At 47.2% G+C, this 23,781-nt stretch overlaps 1 protein-coding gene across 9 annotated transcripts in view; it reads left to right on the plus strand.

Moving 5' to 3' along the window:
- LOC114255312 overlaps window positions 1-23,781 on the plus strand; it is a 285,016-nt gene that overhangs the window by 84,364 nt on the left and 176,871 nt on the right. The window contains exon 3 of one of the 9 annotated variants that reach the window (XR_004964950.1): window positions 3,275-3,468. The exons of the other annotated variants lie outside the window; for them this stretch is intronic. The gene's annotated coding sequence lies outside the window, so the exon portion shown is untranslated. The remainder of the gene's footprint in view (window positions 1-3,274; window positions 3,469-23,781) is intronic. 9 annotated transcript variants of the gene reach the window in all.

Raw genomic sequence — 23,781 nt, forward strand, 5'->3', positions numbered from 1 at the left:
ACTTTCTCCACTGTTCCTTCCCGTGCAATGTAAGATAATTAGAGTTTCGACGTTTTGAGATAGAGAGATAGAGAGAGAGAGAGAGAGCGGCACTGAATTTGCCTTATCATATAAAAAACTTGTACAGTTGAAATTAAAAAAAAATTTCTACAGCGACATTTTTTATTCTCTCTCATCGAATGTCAATCAGTTCTAATCAACTTTATTTTTCTGGGGAAACTAATCTAATTTCGATAGTCATACATAATTTCCAACTGTCGTAACTAACGAGATAACCATGTAACGTTCCAACAAGGTTTGCCATGTTCGAGATATCCGAATTGACACTTGATTTTACGAGTGCGAAATCATCGGCAGTTAAACTCGCCGTTCGGGGGAGGTTTTTCGCCGGAGTTAGCGGGACCACCCTCATCTCCGCGACACGGGAATTAAATGCATTTTACACTCTGTTTCTCCGCCATGAGCGGGGTGCGCCGCCGGCACGACCCTCTAATGTCCGGTGACTCGGCAAAGTGCTAAGATGACCGAGGCATCAATCTTCACGCTTTCTCACTTTTTGTCAAAAGCCAGAGTGGGGTAGAATCTCGCGTCTTCGGTCATCCCCGTCTCGATCGTCCCCGGGGATCATTGAGCGGAAGGGAGAGGGAGAGATGGAGGGAGACAAAAAAAAGATGCCCCGGCTGATGCCTAACGAGAGGTCTCGCTGTTCCGTGGTTTTCGGGCAGCCTCCACGAACTTCCGGTCCCGAGACATTGAAAAATCACGCCCCGTCTCACCCTCCGTATAACCGCTTCTTCGAGCGTGACGCATCCAAAAAGGATGCGCGTGTCAGTGCGGGAGCATAGTGACGCGTGATAAATAATCTCACCTACGCAACATTTGCGGGCATTCGGTGCGGATTCGATTTGCAACCAACTCCATATTCCCGCGCGCAATTTTCCATGTCACTGTTTCCGTATTCATAGTTTGATTCTTCCTGAGCTGGAAGCGCGCAATACTTTCACCCACGTCGCCGCTCTCTATTTATTCCGGAGATATTGCACGGATTGATATGCTCTTGTATGGTTTAGCGGGGCTTTAAAAGTTCATAGCGGAGATTGCGGCGACGTTGCTGCGTCGTGAAATTCCAATGGAATTCCATCTCCCTTCGCCACCGCCAAATACGGAATTTCCATGCGGCATAACCGAGAGAAAAAGAGAGAGAGAGAGAGAGACACTCGCGCTTTATTTTCGAAAACGTGAATGGTCGTCGTCGTCGTCGTCGTTGTCGCGCGGTCTCTCTTATTCCGAGTTTCCTCGCGCGCCGTCGCGCATAAAATAAGTATTATGCAGAATACACGGGTGGGTATTCTCGCGACGATGGCCGCCCTCTGCGGCGTGCGTCGCCCTTTCGTGCTCCCCGGCTGCTCCAGAGAGATATCCGGGGGCACGGAAACTAATAAGAACGCATGAGATACGCCGATACCTTCCGAGCAATAGACCCCGAGCAATCGTCGAATTCTCGCCCGAAGAGAATCGTGCGCTTCGCCTCTCGGGGCGAGAGGATGCCCTTTCCTGGATGATGCGCATAAGAAAATAGAAAGGACGAAAGAAGAGGACGGGGGATGGGGGAGGGGGAGAAGCACGAGGAGAAACGATGTACATTGACTTGGTCGCCTTGGTAAGGTCGCCGGGGACGTCAATAAGGGGAGGAGATGGCGGTCGCCGTAAAAAAATTGCACCACCGACCGCGAGCCGAGGCAATAAGTTTCGTTGGTTTATCGTCGACGCTTCCATGAAGAGGCCGCAATGTCGAATCGTTGGCGGTGACCGCACGTCGGTCGCTGATGCGCGACCAGAGCTCGATGCGTACAGGAGGTGATGCGATCCTGGCAAACTGGCGTTGGAGGAGGCCGGTGAGCGAGCGTCGCTCGCGCGACACCGCCGCGCCCCCCCGTCGCCGCCGGCTACGTATATCACCGTGTATACGTTACGCACTATTCGCACCCGCGACGGTATACAGGACGGATGTTTTTCGAAGCGCATGCCGAGAGAAGAAAAAGTGGATGCCGCTGCCGCGCCGAGCGGGCGATGCGTTGGGATACGGTGCGCCGCAAATCGCACTACTTCGGGATACGCTCTGACATTTTTATGGCCCTTGCCGCCGCGCTCTCGGGCGAGAGAAGCTCTCTCTCTTTCTCTCTCTCTCTCTCTTCGTGCTTCGCGTGCCTACATTGTGCGTCGATAGCAGTTGTAAATCGAGAGAGTGCCGGTAGCCTTTTTCATTTTTTTTTTTGCGAGGGCGCGAGGGCGGGCACACGCGTCGCGGAGATTTAGTCGAATGCGAGAACAGATTTGTGGTCGAAGTACCTGCATCGTGCATTAAAGCGGCTCTTCAACCCCTCGATTGCGGTATTAACGTTCTCGAAAAAAAAAAGTTAATATTGATGACAGCCTTTTAACTCGATTGGATTAATGAGATTAAAAATGTGATTAATTTTTGTGTTTAATATTTGATAATTGGAGTTTTTGAATGGATTGTCCTCTTTTATTATTTTGCTGAGTTTTGTCGTGAAGAAAAGTAATTTTTCAAGGATAGAGAATAAGGAGAAATTTTGGTAGATTAAATGAAATTAATGCTAATAGTGAAGAATTTGCTTTATTGAATTGAAGTTTTCAGAAGTCATAAGCTTATTGCACAAAGAAAATTTTACTGTGACAGATAAATTGTCGTCTCTTTGTAACAGCCGTTCTAAAATTAATAATCAAGATTATTATTATAATTGCTCAGTACTTTGCTTGACTGAATACGTGCGCGATCGTCTAAGGCATTCCTGTTTTAGCTCATCTTCATGAGACAAGCTTCTAAATACATTCTTTAAAATTATTCGAAACGTATCTTTGTGCTATCTGTCGAAATTTCGATAAATAATATTGAAATTTCCAATCCTGAACAAAATAGTAAATTCATCAAAGCTTCAGCATTGACATGCAAAATCAATTTTGACCTGTCGTGGACACGCTAGATGAGAAACGAGCTAATCAACTTGTCATTTTTGCAAGCAAATTGTCCCATTATTTCTCAACTATTCAACGGTAGATTGAAACGACGAGTTATTATTTTTCATATTGATCGCGCAACGCATTTTTGCTCAAGTAAAAAGTTTTCTTGCTAGTTTTGTAAGATTTTCTCAAGCAAGCTTAAGCAGAAGAATGGATAGTTGTCGCGACGACCTTTATCTTTGCGACACAGAAAAAGGATTTGCCATAGCAAATATGTAAACGGTTGTGTTAGTGCTCCATAACTGGAAGACGAGTGGATAGAAGTCTTGGCTGCTTCAGCAAGTAAATATTTTGTTCGCTTTACTGCCACCATCTGAGCCACACCGACGGTCATTCGCGGAAAGAGCAGCAATATGCAGCAGTTTATCCCGAGGAAAGAGGAACGATGCGCACCAACACTTTTTGGTCTCCATGGGTGCACTCAGAGTGAGTAAAGAACTTGTGCACATTTCATTTGGACGCTGACTCGAAGTTTCATCATATGAATTCATCTTTTAAAATAGTTTATTTTTTGATCTTTTTGTTTTGATCCTATTCATTTTGTTTGTATTAATGCTGAAAAAATGAAAGATATGATATTAATAATAGTTACGACGGTTGTAACAAATGCACGTGTCTGTAACGTCTAGTGTAAAAAAATTAAATATTATACTCTAGACATTTCCTTAGAAATAATAAGAAAGAAAGAACGTTAGATAATACTTGCCAATAATTATTAAATAAAAATAAGTGACTAGAATCTTATAGATACGAACACTTGCACTTGATTGTAAATTACAAAAAATTTTCAATCCGCAGCGTTAATTACACGCTTATTTACGCGGCGCTATTCGTTGTGCGAATGCGGTGGCGACGTCGATTTCACGGCACGTTTTCTCGGCGCGCGAGAAGAAGAGGATTTGTCGAATATAATATAATTAATTGTCATATGGTTCAGCGCGGATAAGGAAGAAAGGGATGAGAGAAGCGGGCGGTCGTGCGTGCTTGCACGGCGGTCCAGCCGGGACATACCTACGGTAGCCGGTAATGCCGGTAGTCCTGACAGTCAGGATGAAGGGAGGCCGACCGACCGCAAATTAATCCTCGAGAAAAATTCCGGCTGCGGCAATATTCCCTTTCGGCGCCGCGTCGGAGGAGGCGAGGACGCAAGTCCTCCCGCGGAGGGGCCTCACACACACAGAGCGCGAGAGAAAGAGAGAGAGAGAGAGAGAGAGAGAGAGAGAGAAAGGAGTGGAGAGGACGCTGACCGAGGCGCGAGGCTTAATCGAAGTCTCGACCTTTAAGGTGGCGGACGTGGTGCCGCGCGCGCGGGCGACATTATTTATTTATTTACGCCACATTCAATTACGGTCGCGAGACCGCAAAACTGATTGCGCGCCGCGCCGTTGCCGCGCGACCGGGATTCGCGACGCTATTTGCATGCAAATTCTTCCGAGGCGCGATTCCGCACGCGGAAGAATCCGTACCGTGGCGAATCGGGACCGTGCGCGTGCGAGCGGATACGTAGGTATTCGTTCTGGTCCCCGGGTACGAGTTGGTCCCCTCTCACCTTCGACCCCTGTTTCTCTCGTCGTCGCCCCCTCCTCCCCCTCGTCCGGTCGTGTCATCCTTTATTGCTCGGCGACACGGCGGTCGCTTAGACGTCGCAATCGCGCCTTCTTGAATTATTAACTCTTAATCCTTTACTGCATATTGCAGCCGTGGAATTTAATCTCTCGTCCCGGATGCATTGTTTTGCGCGCGGGAGATTGAATAGGGCGTTAACAGCCGCGACAACTTTCTGAGCTCGCGCGACGAGCCGCTGAAACGCGACGAGACGTATGATCGTTCCCGACTCGCAAACACCACCAGCCGTTGTTTTCGATGCGTGCGTATGTGCGTGCGTGCGGGTCAACAAACAGCGGAGTGCTGTTAAACGAGCCTGCGCTACTAGGTGGGCAATGACGGACAAACAACCGTATCGGCTTTAAAAAGCGCTTACACCGTGGTGTACACACTTTGCCGGGAGTAATGAAATATCGTTGAGTTTTCAGTTCTTATTTTCTGCTACCACGGCCACGGCAATACAACACATCTGTCTTTGAGTCACGTCGGACGACGCTTGTTTTTCACACAAATACGTTCCTCTCTATCTCTCGGAAATGTAACGTACATGCGTAAAAAAAAAGGACATGTTTCTCAGTTACTTTATTTCGTATCGTTTGCTCGAATAATTGCGTCGAAATGATTTTTTTCCCTCCTCGTTAATCTTGTTTATTGCACAACCGAAACAATTTTATCTGCTTATTTGGATACGTGCTGTATCTTGATTTACACGTGAGAGAAGAAGAAATTTAATCGTACCGACATTAAATAATTTTATAGGCGCTATAAAAAAAAAAAGAAATGATTATGTACTTTTCATTTTGTCGGGCACTTTAGTAAAGCGACGTGCACGCTACGTGATGTCGCACGCGCGTAACATTATTTCCGTCCACAAAAGACACGCCGCCGGCGGTCTGCGGGTCCCTTGGTCGAATAAAACTGATGATACAAGAAAGATCCGCCGAGGCAGCAGTCACCCGGGGCGCAAGATGCCGCTGACAATAATCTCGTTGTAAACATTTCGTAACAGCATAATTGCTTGTTCGAAGTCAAGCGTGCGCCGATTCTCCCTCCCCTCCCCCCTCTTTCCTCTCCGCACCGCGTCTCGCTTCTGTTCTTTCGTGTGTGTCTCGCGGAGAAAGAAGCGCCGGGGGTCCTTTTAAATTGGCGACTTTTTCGGTCAACAATCGACCCTTCCGGAAGGTCGATAGCGACCGTCTCGCCTCGCCTCGCCTCGTCCCGTCTCGTTCGCTCGATTCTCGGCCCGCGAGCAACCCCATAGACACCCTACGGCTACGCTATAATGGTCACGGGCTGCGAGGGCTGAAAGGAAGCCGCCCTCGAACGCATCTATATACACATCCATATACGCGTATGTATAACGACGAACGCTGCAGAGAGATATACGTACAGCGACAGCGAATAGAATTTGGCTTCCACTTCGGGGTCTTCAAAGGAAACTGGCAGATCTCCGGGTGGTTTAAGGTGAGATTTCGCGTTTTCCCGGATCCTTTTTTTTTCTCTCTCCGCCGATGCTCCCCCATTTTTGCGGGCAACGAGACGCTTTTCAAAGGGAGAGCTTGTTTGCGCCGCAAACGTGTATATGCGGCTGACTTCGGAATCCGCTCTTGGATACGGGAAGGGAGACAATGTCGATCCTTCAAACGGAAACGTTACCTGTCTGCACACGCTGTAATTACGCGCCGGCTTAGCGAGCTACGCTCGGTTTTTGCGCACTGTTTGCATCGAGCACGTTGGGGTTGCATTTTATTCACGCATTGTAGATCATCGTTCATCGTCGCATAAGATTCGACGTTATATACTTCTTAATACAGAAAAACTTGCCGAAAGCCCAAGTTTTTAATGCGAATTCGCGAACAAAATCGTTCAAGATTGATCGTGAATAATCCAGCAATGTATTATGTATGATATGTAAAAGCTGATTATTGAATGCCGAAGCCGCGAGAGCATTTCGTATTTAATTTCGAATGCGCTTGTTTTGATAATAAATATTGATTTATCCCGTCAGCAGTTGTGCTCTGCAATTCGTGGCGTGGCAGCGGTTGCGTGTAATCGCGAGAATTTTGTCATTTGCGTATGTATGACCCGCACGTATACGCTGTCGATTTTTGACAGATGGAAGATGGCCCCGACAGCAGCACGTGTTGCCAGCACGTGCGTGTCTGAGGGTGCGAAAGTAAATTTCGATTAACTGTAGTGTCACGCGTAGGTACATCGTGATACTTGTGTCGGATCACACACAGAACAACTATCGCTACAGTTATATTCACTATTTCGATACGCGCTGGTGATTTATTAATTTCTATTTGCTTTTCACGGTCCCGCTCATAAACGTTGTTCAGATTGCGCGATCATTTCTCTTTTAATTAAAAAATAGGAAACGGGGAAATTTTAGAAAATCTATATTTAATTTAATTTTAATTTAATTTATATGTTGAATTAATTGTTCCCTTTTTTTTTAATAAGTAAAATAAAATTTATTCATTTGAAAAAAATTAATTAAATTTATAGAGCGAAATGGTCCCGCTATTGCTCCTCGTCACAGGATAAAAATGTGTTTGTGTTACCCCACTATTCTCGGGTGCGTAATATGTTTTTGTAGGGAACACAAGATAATTCGTTTATCCATTCGACGTTAGAGCGGGAAAAATCATTTTCATTTCTCAACAGCCACCGACGCCGTCTAAAGACAAGAGGGATCCCTCTTTCGATCGTTCTTCTCTTTGACGTTCCGCCATAGCTCACCGACGAACGCGAGCGTCTTATCATCGCGCAGATAAGCTGGAGTTTAGTCAATATTTCTTTTTCACCGTCCGTTTCTTACCATCTTAGTCAATCCTCCGCGGAATTGCCGAGAAACGCACGCGGAATGTTAGAATTTCGGAATTTAAATGTCCCCGGGGGGAAGTGAGGTCACTCTCCGATATACAGCCACTCTGTTTCTCTCTGCCTTACCTCCCTTCTCGCGTCTCTCCTCTCTCCCCGCGTTACTTTTAAACTTCCGACGATATATCATGCGAGAAACGGGCAGCGGTCAGTTTCTGCATGGATATCGCGCACGGACAGTGCCGGGCTCCCTATAAAATACGTCCGAGCCATTAATCCCGAATAGAAGGAAAATATTCAGGCTTGGCGCTGAACGACCGCGGTGCGTAGCCTTAATATGAATACAAAAGCAATATAATTCCGCGCGTCTATTATTTATCGTCGTCGCCGTCGCCGGTTGTCGCGCGTCGCGCTTTGCGTTTGCGCAAAAAACACTTGAAGCGCGACGGCGATGCGTTTTCGAGTGCGTCAAAGGGTCGTTTGAACGCCCTGCCGATGACGTTATCGGGAATTGTAAAAGGGATTAACACCTTGCCCGCGCAACCGTCAATCGTTCCCTTTTGTTTCTCGTTTTATCGAGACCCGAAGCCACCACCACCACCACCACGACCGATGCAGCGAACGGAAAACAAACGCCGGAACCCGTTCAATCGGCCACCGATGTTTATCCATTTTCCTCGGTCTTGCGTTGAATTTTGTACGCGCTTTACCGCCCGCCTGTTACATCAAAGCCGCGGGAAATTGCGCGACCGAGTACGCTGTTGGCAACACGCACGGTCTTGTTTCCTTGTCGCTGTGTTCGCGAATTATTTTTTTTCCCCCCCTCGAGGTTTCAGGGTGTTTGTTTTCGTACCACTGTGAAATAAACTGTGAAAATATTTAAGTAAGATATTTATACACAAAAATGCGATGGCGTGATAACCAATTTCGTAGATCAAAGACGCGTTTTAACACTTTACAGCGTAGCGTCACGTCGACGCCGCGTACCTTTAATGCAGAACTTTAATGCAAAAGAATTAGAAGCTCGGTAATATCGCGCGGATGGCTTTATGGCAGTTTTCCATTTGCGATTCCTGCTCAACAATCCGTGAGCCGATGTCTTCGCATAATTTCCGAAGTAAAGGACCTGTCAGCGCATTTTTGCGTAGATTATAGGCGAACCCTCTGAGACGTTAACGTCTCGATTCTCGTGGCGAACGACGTCGTTCCCGGCGGAGTATCGGCATTATCGCGTCAGATCGGGGTCATAACCATCGCGAGGTATTGTCGTTTACCGATTTTCGTCAGCAGCCCATTCCCGTGGCTATTGACACCATTTTCTTGGTGTAATTACTAGGAAAGGCTGCGCCAGTGATTTCACCGCTCGCTCCTCGCTCCCGCGCCCCCACGGCCCTTCCTCCTCGCCCGTTGCCATAAGCACGAGGCTGTACCACCGCGCTATATTCACGAGGGTGCTGAAGATAACTAATCCCTGTTACCGTCGGCGTTACGTTTTACGTTGATTGCGTCAACCCTTCCCCCTCGGCCAAGTACCCCGTTGGACAGGTCGTCACACTTATCTCCCGCAGAGAACGAGGGGGGGGAGGCGGGAGGGCAGCTTTCGGTGCTTTTAGCCCGGAATATCCGCGCACTCTCGCAGCACCCGGGGATTGTCGGGATGCTACGCTTGTTAACAACATTGTTAATTTCGGCTCCGGGATCGTCGCTTTAACGCCCGGCCCCCGATTAGACATCTCGCTCTCGCGGCTTGATTAGAATTGGCAAATCCAACCGAGCGTCACGCTTTGCCTGATGAGGCGACAATGCCTCGCCGTTAGTTGCTAGCGATTGTAATATGTAATTGCGTGATTCGGCCTGTCTATACGCGGTACGCGCATTTGCGAATAGCGCGCTGGCAATAAAGTCACGATTGTAGCAGGTCGCGAATAAAGGTCCGGCCCCCTGGTTGTAAATCGCTATGCAAGCGTCGCCATCCAAAGCTGATCGGTTTAATGGGAGAATACTTATTAGGACAATGAATCGTTGATTTGTGCTTTATTTTATATCCCATTGTTTTTAACTGTCTACAGATTTTATGATTAATTGCGTGACACAAAATTATGAATAACATTTTCTCGTCGATTCTTAGCTTTGCACAGGTGCAATGCAAAATTTTCTTTGTATTTGTCGGAAAACAAAATATGATTTATAGTACATATAATTTTACCAGTTATAAGTGGCTACTCAGAAGCTATATATAGTTTAGAAATATTTTTATAATTTTATACGCTGAAAAGAATCGAATAGACAATAAAATCGTTTGACTTGCATGCGTCGAACAATATCGAAAATTAACGCTATTTAGTTATCCTCTCTCTGTTCTCCTCTTCCTCCGTGAGTCCCGCAACCCGACGCCGCTTAATCATCGATCAGGAAATGGGGGCTTTGTTCTCGGGCCGCCCCAGGCCACCAGGTATCCTCTACGCTGCGTGTACGTAGATCGACACACGTCTGCCCGAAGGGCGAGCCTGTTCCTGTCACCAATGTCCAGGCTAATTACGATTTCCATGCTTGAGTAAATTAATAAACTCTGTAGTCGCCTGTCCCCGACACGTTCACGGATCGAACGCGATCGCTCATGCGCGGCTTGGAAAAATCGGCTCGCCAAATAGACAGACGATCGGTCACGTGTGGCGGCACTAGTGCGCCCAGCGTATTATTGGCAGGTAGTGATCGTGACAGTACGTAAATTATCGTCTCGTCAACTTCTGTATTGCATAATTGCTCGGTATTATACTATATGTGTTGATACAATACTATTATATATACGTCATGTATTCTGCATCGCATTCTACAATGCAGATCCAATTCAATTGCAATTCAGATCATATTCAGATATCATCTGCAGATTGTCGAAACAATAAGAGATAAATTTCAAGCGGAAGCTTTTTCGGAACAGGAAAATAGAGAATTTGTCGATTGAATGCAATTGTCGGATATCGAAGTAAAATTTCGATCTAGTGCATCTTACAGCTAAAAACTTGTAAAAATAAATTTTTACCATGTTATATTCTAAATGGTCACGAAGAACAGGCGATTTTTACATCGTTGAATGCTAAGTGGAAGACTTATGCGAACAGCGACGCGCATTAAGAGTAGCGTTTAATCTTCACGTATTCGTCGGTCACGGAATATGTCCGAATCAATCATGTAGACACGACTACTTAGTGGCCCTTCCGCTAACGACGAGCCATTAATTGGACAGCAATTAATTCGAGGGAAGGAGAATCTCGTATATATACACGCGCGTAACGTAACGTTATAAATGACACATCATTGCGCCTCGAGGACGATCCATTAAGCTTTTTCTTAAGCACCGTCATTAGTTCCAACGCCCGCTTTTATCAAGCCTCTTCTTTTTGTCTTCGTATTACCGCGCTTCCCATTAAATCGCCCGAAAATCCGCTTCATTTCGCAAGACGGCGTACTTCTGTCGCCAACCTCGGAGTGTATCTTTGTCCATAGATTCCATACACATTCTTCGTTCTCCATTAACGAAAGTTCATTGTCTCACTATATACATGTGACGTATGAAACGTTATTTAAAAAAAAATTTGCAAATTCTAATTTGTAATTTTCAAAAATACTCTCTTTATTTCCAAGTACAGATTAATTTTTTTACTTTTATCTCGAGGAGTAAAGTGTTTCCCACTGGCACATTCTTTATAGCGAATATTAAAGATACTGTCGTTCGCATTTCTCTTTTCTCAAGCCTTATTTCCGAGTACATACGTATAACGCATAGCTACGTTTTCTCTTAAAATTTTACGCCGAGCCTTCCACGAAGACGTACGCTCGCGTGATACTAGGCGATACGAGCGTGCCATTTCTCGAGGCGATGATATACATTTTCCTTTCTCGCTCTCTGCTCCGGGTTTCATACTACGAGGAATACTGTTTTCCCGTTCCGATGCCGGGCGCATCGCGACGGCTCCGGCGAGAACGCCAAAATGCGTCTCTCTCCTCTTATCGTTTTCCTCCGCTCGCTCGGCTCAAGGAGAGTCGCATCCTCTCAATTCACTCTATATCTGCAGCTCTCTACGAGGGTCACGGACGTTAGCGGGCGAGGGGTAACAAAGGGGAACGAGAGGGAACGAGACTTTCGCTAAAGGCAGGGGGAAAGAGGGGAGGGGCCCCCGCGTGCGCGACAATCCTTTCAAATCCTTTTAAGTCCATTCTTCTAATTTTATGCTCGCCAGCGCGGATGCGTCTTTTACGAGTGTCTCGCTCTCTCGAGGAGCGTTCGCCCCATCAAATCTACGGGGGCTCATCTTTCTCGCCGGCACGTACTGTCACGCGGATTTATTTCCTCCCATAAGTGAATTACAGAAAATATGTCGCGCCCCTTGCGCCGTCCTTGCGTCTTCCCGTCCCCGTTTCCACGCCGTATACGTCGTACCTCAGCCATCGGATCCTCGCCGAGGGACGCGCGCGCGCGCGCGCACCGTCGGGAAACAGTTGTTCCGCTATTGTCTCCGCCGGGCGTAATTGGGCGATTAAATTTCGTTACGGATAGCAAATTGCAGTATGTTTCATGTAATAACACGCAAATACACGTGATTATGATTTTGTGCAAGGACGCGTGTTATATCCGGCGGCCGCATATGCGACTTGCGCTGTAACATGGAATATTCATAAATAGTTGTTTGCAACAATTTGCTACGCAAATGCAATCACGGTGGACCTCATATCGCGCGGCAAATGCATCTCCATAAAGTGGTAATGCGAAAATGGATCAGTTACACGTCCGCGCGTCGTGTCAGTTTTTAGGACCCTTCGAATGGAATTATTAAATCGATGCGCGCGCGCGCACGCGCGCGATATCGTGTAATTTCGGCGAACGATGCCGTCGATCTGTCAAATGTAATTCGGCACGCGGGCAAAATTTGGTTACGCCGCGCGTTGCGACGGGCGAAATGCCGGAACGACGATGTGATTTAAGTGAAATTTAGCAAGTAACGCGGAATGAAATTTTCCGCCCGGCCGGGACGCTCAACCCGTCGGGCTCTCATAGCGTTTTAATAGCCGCGTTCGGCTTGTTTTATGTTGCGCTTTTCACGGGACGCCGACGCCGGTCGCGCCGAATTTTCCCGGCGAATGAAATCGTCATTAGTTCGCGCGCCTCTCTCACGCTCCTTCCGCCGCGGGACTCCGTTAGGATTAGACCGCCTTCATTGGATTTTCCGAGTTTTTCCAGCGGCCCGGTAAATCCCATCTTCCGCCTAACGATGATTCGATGTACCGCTCGTATCCGAGCGCGGTGTCCGGTCAATCGGGTTACCATAATATTTTCGTGATTATCCCCGGTTTCGTCCACGCACGGGGGGGATCTTTCTTGCGTAGCCACGTAGGCCCGTACGTTGTTTTTGTCGAATAAGACCGCGTAATCGTGCGCACTTTCACACACGGATATATGTTCATATATATTGGTACGCATTTCGGTATTACATTTAAAGTAATTCTAACGAATTGGTCACACGCATATATTCGTATTAACAGGATGCAACTAAAAAGATTTCACGCAGTAGCGATGATTATCCGGGGAGATTATCACCCTTGTGTTTACGGGGTCTTCCTAATCCCGAGGCTGACCTGGGAAAAATCAATAGACGAGGCGCGTGCGAGCGATACCGCAAATATGATAATGATTCCCGATAATGATTCGGGGTTGCGGGCGGCCGCGAGATGATTTTAAACATTTTCACACGACGGCGCCGCCGATGCCGTTTTGAATTCCTCGAGGGATGATCGCGCTTTGATGAGGGTGAGAAACGCCCCGGGGGTTAACTCGTATTTCACGTGAGGCTTGTTGTCGGGTGATAGGCATTAAAATGGCGAGCGGCGCGCATCGATCAAAGCCCTGACAGATTTTAGATTGCTCTTGCGCGACGCGACGCGACGCGACGCGACGGCATCGCGTCGACCGCGCCGTTTCGACGTTTTCGTGACCGGAGACTTCGTGCATCGGAGAAATCTCCACGAGCGGGGGAAGAGGAGAGGGGTGAAAAAAAAAAAGAGAGAAAGATAACAGCGTAAACCGTCATGCGTTTATGCGAGAGACGGGTCGTCATGCGTGCGATTATTTAAATCGCGAACCGGGATTGTCATACGCCTCGTTCGCGATTCACTAGATGAAACGTCACGATACGTTAACCGAGCGCCGACGTCGCGACGCGACGCAACGGGCGCGAAAACACGCGGGGCCGTTCTCCGGCAAAACTGCAGTTTTAAACGGCCGTAAAAATCGCCGGGCTTGTTTTTGATTTTTCCCCCGACAATACAATCCGACGAGCCTCGGCAAGGGTTCATGCCGGCTGAATTTATTCTTGGATCGAGTAATTTATCTTGGATTGGGAATTTTATATTAGCGTTAAATGCGATTAAGTGCCTGCTAAATCGATATATTGTTTTTTTTTATTTTATAATTATTACAAACACAATTAAACGCACCCTATGTAACTCTTGTACGTGATGTGACGTTATAAAGTTTGATAACATAAATCGTGGAAAAATAAATAGAAGCTGTTGGAATGCTATTAACTTTCCGTTTCTAAATACAATTATATCTCGAAAAATGGAATTCATTTCGCTTATTTGCAATATTTTTTTAAAACCTGGATCTACATCAAATCGTGATTGTACGTATGTTACCTCGTACACATTGAAGGACAGACGCAAGCGCGCGTGTGTAGAATTCAGCGGCAGCGACGAGAATGCGCGGCTTCGACGGTCGCAGCCGATCTGACGATTTTGGTATTTGCTCCTTCCAGACGACCGGACGCTGTCAAGCTACGGGAGGGGTTCCGATGGTATGCTATTATCATGCGTGACTATTGTCGGACAGCGAGAGTTACCTCAGTCCTTTGAGCGGGACCGATATGAGCATATTTGAACTCACGCACACAGCCGGTCTCCCGTCGGCATCAGCTCGTTCTGGCATTCGGGCTACGAGGTGTTTGAATTTAATCAACTCGCTCATGCGTTCGAGATGCGACCGTCGCGTGAACTCGCACTCAAAGCCCGATTAACATCAAATACCATTATGGCGATTATTGGCGTACTTGGTCGCGTGGGCTTTATGGAAGAAAGGACAAACGATATGATACTTATTGTTAGAGAGCGATCGAAGTATTTAGTACAACATGTTGATTCTTTCGTGATGCTGCCAGCTTTAAGTCTCACTTAAAACTGTACCTCCCATGTTGAGCATGACAATTAAACAGCCTCCCCCCTTTGCGCGGACGATCGAATCGAAGGCAGTTTAATTTTTCATTGCCAGATACGGCGATCGCGGCGCGAATTAAAAGTCTCGCTTTCCGCTCCCCTAAGGAAGTATGGCGCACAGTGACAGATAAGCTTTTTCTATCTTTGGTCCATTGTCGGAGAGCTGCAGCGGAAACATTGACTGATCGGCGAGACACCCTTGGAATATATAATTACCTAACCCCCCTCGGTTGGAACTGTCAACCACCGCCACCTTCCTCCGCCTGACTCCGCCGTTCTTCTACGACCCGCCGCGCACGAGCTGCTCGCTATCACACCCCACTAATAGGGGATGACTGTAGTGTGACGTCACCAGAACGAACGAACAGAGAACGAAGCAAAGAGGAGAGGGGGGAGGGAGGAGGGGAGAGAGGAGCCTGCGTGATTGATTGGCCCATTCAAATGCTTATGAACGTTCGCTCATAGAAGGAGAGTCAGAAGTTCGTTGGTAGCTGATTGCTTCTCCGGCAACCTACACCGGCAGAACCGATCAGTCTTTCGATTGTCATACGCGAAGATAAATAAATTATCGTCCGAGGATGTCGATCCTAATCGAACACGGTTAGCGGCCGACATACGTCATTTCAGACTTATGCACAAAGAAGACGTTTAGGTCACTAAACAATCGCTCGAAACGATAAATTGTAGTCCTGTCTCACGACGCGTCACGTCATGTATTTAAGTTAAAGCGGCAAATATATATGATCGTCTATGATGGTCGATAGGTATTATTTATCACTGATAACTGTAATTTTAATAGTAGTGACCGTTTTATATTTAACTATTTTCTCTATGGTTATTCTGTGTTTAGAGACACACATGCGTTAATGCGTTAATAAACTGAAAGATTATTTAATGCTTCCATCGTTAATGTAATGTGCAAAATTAACGAAGATATATACCGTTGATAAATAATTTCCGTCCATTATAACGTTTCCCCTCTAATGGGTTCGCGTTCAATCTCATCGTGTTTCCCCGCGGTAATTCCAATATCGGACACGAAATAAGCATCGTTTAAATTATTTTTCACGCTTCCCACGGCGCCTGGAGACGTGTCCAATATTATTAGAAAGAACGGCGCGCGAAAAATCGGCGACGATCATTTTTCGCGCGCCGTTCGCAATTGTTCATCAACGTTGATCGACCGCGCAGACTGTTTTTTCCCCCCGGCGAGCACATGAGTCGGTTTGATTAATTAATCCATCTCGCGGAGTCGAAACGAGCCCGCGACACGCGGCGAGCGTATGGAATTCCGGTTTGAATGCATATTGGTAGCAGCAAATGGCGGGAAAGAGATGCGATGGGGCAGAGTTTGAAGCTTTCACGAGAGAAGAAATCAATATTTCGTGTGTCGGCGGATTGACATGAAATATTTTCCGATATTAGTGCTTATTATTTGCGACGATAGATCTAACCGGACGCGGAAAATGAAAGAATATCTTATTCCCGTTTCAATATTTACGTATTCGATTTTTTTTGAGACCGGAGTTTTATAATATCTCTCGGAATTATTCGTCATATCGTTGTTTGTTTTTTTAATGCAAAATATTAAATTTTTCATAAAATTACATATTAAATTTTTACGTGATAAATATTCGATTTTTACACACAGAAAAAAAAGTAATATAGCCAATAACATATGTGATTGCGAGCTACCAACTACATAAAATACTCAATATAATATTTGCTATTAATGCAAGTACAATGTTGATACTGCAATAGCATATATTATTGTATTAATTGGCAGTCCGCAATAACATATCTTATTGAATATATTACTTTTTTTTCAATGCAGTTTCTATAATTTTATTAAATTTAGTTGCACATACAATAGTAATTGCGATTAAAATACAAAATATTTGAAACACTTTGTAATATTATGTTTTTACATTGCGACATGCGAACAAAAAAACTCTTTCATCCTGTTATGCGCCATATTACGAACCTATCTCCAAAGTAATTTGGAGCTCTCCACTTACTTAATCTTGTCGTCGAGGAAATCTACCGTTGAGTTCCGCTGTCCGGCGATCGAGCAAATACGTTCACGGAAAACGTACCTTATCGACTTTCTGGACCCCGCAGCATCACGAGACCGGTAATCCATCTAATCCCTCAGACGGCACTTCAGGCGGAAGAGTTTTTTTTCCTCTCTCCGTACTCTTCCGGACACACACTTCATAAACGGCGCGTGTGATTTCCTCGTGTAATTGGGTCGGAACGAACGGGAAAAATCGAATCGACGCTCAACAAACGTTCCCCTATATGCGCACTATTTTTTTCTCCGACTGCATAAAAAGATGCGATGGACATTAAGCGATTTTCGCGACAGTCCGATGGGCGATGGCCCGCGAACGATGGGCGAAGATTCACGGGAGCGTGAATGATCGAGGGTCGTGCGATCCGCGAGCGTGACCACGATTATTCCGAAATTTGGTTATGCGTAATGCGATTCGCCTTCCTCACCCCATCCGGAGAGAAAGAGAGAGAGAGAGAGATCCTGTTATTTACTTCGGTAATCTCGTATAACGGATCACCCGCTCCCCTGTCTTACTTTCTCTCCTCCGTCTCCGGGGGTTGATACGAATTTACTTAGAGGGCTGATTTTCCCGCCAGTAGTTTTCTGTCCTGACTGACCGGTCATTTGTCCGGAACCTTATCGCACCCCAGGGACTGGCCGAAGAAACGCTGGCTTGTACCCGACGTCAAATGCATTTCCAAGCGCTTGTCCTTTCTCCGGCCACCTTGGGGAGAACAACAGGAACGAAGGAACCGTGACAGTAGTGACTTTAAAACTCGACGTAAACGTACACGCAATTGACGTTGAAGACAATTTATGATTAGCGGTTGAAAATGTCTATTTTTTCAGCTGGACGTTCAGGTACATTCAGGTACAACTCGTTCCTAAGCCAAAATGCAAACACTTATTTTTATCCGTTGAGATAATTTCGCGTAAGCAGTCACATAATGATCGTCATTTACGTAAGATATAATCCAAGTTGCATAAACGCTTTTATTTGTCCTCTGCCAAATTCCGACAAACGTTGCCGACGGTTGAGGGTTCTTGGGTAGCGCTCATGGTAAATAGGTGTTAATGCTGGCCATCTTCAACGGCGGGGTGCCCCTGCGACGATTCGGGGTGTGCCCTGCGACGAGGTTGTAAAGGACGGCCATCAGAGCGGACAATGTATTAAGTACCAGAGGGACACCATTCACGAGGGATTACCTTAAACGCACAACCAGCATCTATTGTCTAAACTGATGGCCCAATCTAACTCCCGGCGCACTAACTGAATTCGCCATGCCGGTGGAGTTATCTTGACCGATTGGATATCAGCGTACGCTCTCTCGTCTCTCCTTATGAGATCTCGAGATCTCGATGACGGCCGGACTTGGCAAACGAACCGGCGATCCGGCTTAATCACGTTCGGCAAACCGATCGAGAGGCGGTCTCCTCATCATCCGCTTGTCATCGGATTATTCGGATTATTATCGGAGATCGGTCGGTTACGTGGTCGTTTAAAATTCAGGAAGTCGTTATCGGCAGAAATATCGGTTGTGGGGCTTTAGCTATTTTTTAATGCACGTTGTAGGATCTTGAAGAGGGTCGGAGCTGGTCGTTAAACAATTACGCGCGCTCGATTGGATGGCCATTGACGGCGCTTCGCGCAAACAGAATTTCTCCTTTGACCCATCGGGTCCGAATTCGCCGGGTGAATCTAATCAAACATTTATGCTAAATCACGAAACAATCCGCGTGGAATCAGCAAATAAAAGGGCCGGTAGCCCCATTTCGCCGCCGCCGTTAAAGCCCCCGTCTGGTCATTTGACTCTCCTATTTACTCGTCCTCGACGGACAAAAAGTTGATGGACATTCCGCGCCGGACAAAAGGCTTCGGATTGGACCCGGAGAGTGAGAAAGAGCGACGAGAGAGTGAGAGAGAGCCAGCGGTATGTAAATTCTTAGGGTGGGTCAGACGAAACGCTTGCTAGCTTTAGAGCGCGCATTTGCATGCGCCGAGCATTTGCGGCGACAACCACCTTCGCCTAGGCCCTCCCGATTGCCCTCGTTTATTAAGATTAACTTTTCTCTCGGTGTAATCTCGGAACCGGGAGTGCCTCTTCCTGGTGGTGATCTCTCCGCCTTGTTGCGAATGTCATCGTTGTATCGTACAATCTACTATTCCAGCGCGAATCTACCATCGAGCAAAACGTTACGGCAGCTCGGCGAGTGAGCAGAATAGCCGAATTACCAGCAATGCGAGACGCGTGAGCGCGCGGATGGCCCAAACGACGTTCGACGGGCGTTTTGTTAATGAAAAATAATTATTCGCAGACGGCCGGTGGAGTCCGCCCGGGGCTTTTACGAGCGCGTGGAACTAGTTATCGCGGTATACGACGGTGTATAAAGTGTAATGCCGAATGTGCGCAAAAAGTGATCCGGGGTTCGTGGCGCTCTATTCTGGCAGCGGCGCGCGGCGTGACGACTAGCGGTGGCGGCTAGCATTAAGCGCTGTAAAGGCGGCCGTGGTAATGGCTAGTTTTATGTGCACTTGCGCCGCGCGGCGCTCCGGGACTTCTTGCATCATTAACGGGCAGTAAGAAAATTGTGCGCAAGTAACCGTACAGCCGGCGTGACCGAGAGAGTAACAATTAAGCTCTGACATTATTATTTCCCGTCCCGCGCCGTTCCCGCCTTCCCATCGGTCCTCCGACCTCGGAGCGATACGCGCGATGTGCACGCACGTTGAGTATTAGCCGGACATTAGCCGCTCGCGCGTCGTCTTTCGAGGAGCGCTTTGGACACACACACGCTCCTTAAGATAATTGCCGCAACACACGTGTCTTACCGCGCGTCCTTAACTGTTGGCCTCGATAATTACACCGTGCACCGTAACGCGAGGGCATATTGAATGTATGACTTTGCGCTCGTGAACTTTGGATCCCATTCGAAAAGGTAGCGTTAATAGTTTTTTTTTACGAAAGGATCGCTTTCCTTTAAAGCGAATACAACATGTCGGACTTTAACAGCATCGGCTGAGAAAATAATTGCAAGCGACGCGGAGCATAAATCTGTTTCGATTACGGGGAGCTGTTTCGTCGGTATAGCGTCAGCATTAAAAATTGATACTTTTCCTCCCCCGCTTTCGCGAAGCCTGGAAACCTATTGCTCGCCGCTAATTAGCATCGTAGGTGTATTCTGCCGCGATCAAATTCGATTACGCTCTCGAAGTCGGTTACGGGCACTCTTTCCACGAAGCGACGCTGTCTCGACCCTTCTAATCTGGGAAGTCACCCCGTTATATAATACAACGGTTGATTACATCGGGCGCAGTCACTCACACCCCTCCGACTGGCAGAAGTGGAGTCCACGTCATTTATCAAACTCGATGCCACCCCCGCGGCTGCCCTCGCGCATTCTCTCTTTTCTTCCTCTATATGCCCGCAATATAAGCGTGATTTTCGCGACGCGATTGGTATTACCCGCCAAACTCGACGAGGATCGATCTGCCTACCGAATGATAGACGAACGGCGGAGGTCGACACCGGAGCGAGAGAGAGCGGGAGGATCCTTCCTCGAAACATCATCATTCCACTTCCGTACGACTCGCTCGTACGCCGTGCTTGGAATCCGCATACGGACGATCGATCTCCGCGCCGCGCCGCGCCGCGCCGTAATACGTCGCGAGACGGAGGAAATGGAGATTCCGTATGTGGATACGCCAGAGACTCCGAACTCGTTCGAGTTCCTTGATGCATCTTCTTCTTCTTCTTCTTCCACTTGATATCGGAATATCTTTTGGATACAGTTGAAACAGCATTTTCCTTTTTGAGAAAATAATGTTTATGCGATACGAAATAGAAGCGAGTAATTTGTCGGGTAGCATTTTCCACGGTCGGATCGAACGTTGCGGAATATATGAACCATCTCCGAGGATTAAGTCGGAGTCAAGTCATGACGCGGTTATTAATCACGAGGATAATAGTTGGAGTTATATGCTGAAAGCGTTTCCAAACGTTTCGCCCCTCGATGCGAATCCATCCCCTCCGATGATATTGTAACAAATCCTTCCAAAAATCTCATAGTACAAGTCCGGTCACTCTCGTACAGCTTGCTTATCATCCAGATTGAATCTGGACGCAATAGCGAGATATTAAAGCATATCGTGCACAATGCTTTATTCCCTGCGACAGTATAATATAAAGTATTAAAAAAAATTGAGTTAATGCACACGTAACGGGTGTATATGTCGCTAATTTTTTTATTTGATAGAACGAGCTTAACGGCCCGAGCGGAGCTAATGGAAATAAAGCTTTAAAAATACGAAACCGATTATAGCGATTGCAATCGTGATTCTCTAGCGACTCATCGGAAACCCTCTCTCTCTCTCTCTCTCTCTCTCGCTCTCTGCTTCTCTTTCAGAACACGCGGACATCCGGATTTTTGCTGAGGCCGAAGTTCGTAAGCGCATGAAACGACAGAGCCGCGCATCCGAATGCGTTTTAGCGCGGATCAAATGCATTACGCGTATTGCATGCGGTCTCCGCACGCATACACGGAGCTTATAGGCTGCATGCGGAAAGGATTATTGTTCCACCGGGGAAATTATTGGCGCGCTGCACCACGAAGAGCCTAAACCAGCCGCGACAGCGGTTACGCCGTCGCTGTCGAAACGATTTAAACTGTCATTACCTGTCGATCAAAGAAAGCGGTTCTCCCTCCCCCCCTCCCACCCCCGATCGATGACCGCTCTCGCACGTCAGATTTGCGGGCAACAATGGGCCGCGCGCGTAACGATCCCTTATCGGGGCTTAATAACGACTCCGCGCTGGATTTCGACTCCGCACAAAGTTTGGAAATTACGCCGGTACATTTGATTGCGCCCCGCATACGTAAACAGTACCCGGAGTGTAAACAGTGCCCGCTGCATTTTGCTACGCATGCAAATTGCAGGATACGAGAATCATTCTCTCCCAACTTTCTCCGTAAAAGCAAGAAGAATATCTATCTCATGGACTCTGAGTATTATATAATAGTATTAAATCTTGGAAATCTATCTCTAAATCAAATCTACAAAGCTCTTTGCAGATTTCTGACTCTATCTATTCGTGGCTTTATTCAGCAAAAAAAAAAAGCAACATTGACACTACAAATTAACCGAGAACCCAAGACACTTGCGTTTATTAAATTTTAAACGTGTTATTCCTCATCTCTTTTTTTTTCCTCCATATCTTCCTGGCTATGATTCATTTCTCCGGTTTGCGACACCGTTTGCTAACGGCTAGAGGTCGTTCTTAAGGAAGTCAAGCGGGAGAGAAGGGAGTAAAAAGCGGCGTGGAGTGCCGTCGTAAAAATTGGTGAGCTCTCAACAGGGAGGAACCTCGAATGCCCTCGGGGAGGTGCTAAAATCTGGGGCATAAACACTGACCGCGACATAAAATGAGTCCCGAAGTATCGAATCGTCTTCTTGCCGCTTCTTTTCTCGTTCCTTCCCGGCCGCATAAATCACCGCCGCCTTCGTATTTATATTCATAGGCGCGTTGAGGAAGATTGAAGAGCCGCGGGACCGTTGGGAGTTGCTCGTAAAATCCGTTAGATTGTAAAATATTGTTGCGACGAACCGAAATGCCGACCGTCTTCCGGCGGATACGGAAGGTTACTCGGAGAACCTCGTCATTATACACGTCGGCAATCCGTCCCCGCGTCGGAGGCGCTTCCTTTTGAACGCACATTGTGTGTGTATATGAAATTACAGGGCGCGGCGAAATGACCTAATGATTTATCGCGGCGATGTGATTGCGGGCGAAAACGTGAAAAGGGACAATTGCCGCTAACGACGACAGTATTGTATTAAGCCGCTAGTTTCCCGTTCTCTTGCTTAATCTTTGCTCAACTACGTTGCGTATGAGAGAGAGATTGCGACGCGTCTCTCCTCCCTCCGTGGACGGAAACGTCGCGGATATGCCGGGCTTCACATGAATTATCGCAAATAATAGTCCGCTTTTGTGAGGCTCGTACGGATACGAGATTCCATTTCCTAATGATTAACGACAACAACAACAACAACAACAACGCGGAGAGAAGGTAATTTCGCGAAAAGTTGTAAAGTCCGCTTGGTAGTGCGGTACACCGCTGTATCTCTCACGGACCGTAAATATTTACCGCCGTCGTGCGGTAACGATATTTGACATACGATCTATAGGAGGTCGATCACGACGACGAGAGAGAAAAATATCGTGTTCGCGGTGTTGCGTCATCGAAACTGCAATAACATTTGCGGCGTTTAGGCGAGCGGGTGGGTGGCCGGGTCTCGTCGTCTAGTTGGAAACCGCAACGCGGCGGCTCGTAACGCCTCGTCTGGCGGAAGTCTACGAGGCGCGCGAGACGTCGATGAGTAATGCGACGTGAACGGCCAGTTATTAATCACTATGCAAGCCCAAGGAGTCGCGCCGGTATTTAACGGACACGCGCGCATCACCGGCGCGCGAGAACGCTGTCTGAATATCGATCCGCGTCTTCCGTTTCGAACGCGGACGGCGAGCGTTCTAATTGCTCGCTTGCGTAACCCGCTTATCCGTGATAAATGATGATTTTTCTGAGCGTATTAGTGCGGCTTGTGACTCTATTTTCGTAGCGTATCTCCTACCTCGCGACGACCTTCGCGCCGATCGTTTCCCCCGACGACCGGGGCGAACAAATAATTCAGAACGCAACAGAATTAATCGACCGTTCCCTATATTGGTGGAAACCTCCTCGTTGTTTGGTGACTTTTCCCGCACGGTACCTCGGAGCGCTCTCTAAATTAGATATAGATCGCGTCGATTGCGTAAGCGCGCGGAGCTGTTGCGAGAACGAGCGACCGCGGCATCGCAGCGTAATTGTTGATTTTGAATTATGGATCGGTTTGCTAACCTTTCACGTTCGCAAATATCGCATTAACTTGAGTACAGCCCGAGGCACCGTTCTGCCTTGATTAAGCGGTTTCCCGGTATTGTACCACTCGTACA

The sequence above is a fragment of the Monomorium pharaonis genome, chromosome 10 (genome assembly GCF_013373865.1).
Source record: "Monomorium pharaonis isolate MP-MQ-018 chromosome 10, ASM1337386v2, whole genome shotgun sequence".
NCBI lineage: Eukaryota > Metazoa > Arthropoda > Insecta > Hymenoptera > Formicidae > Monomorium > Monomorium pharaonis.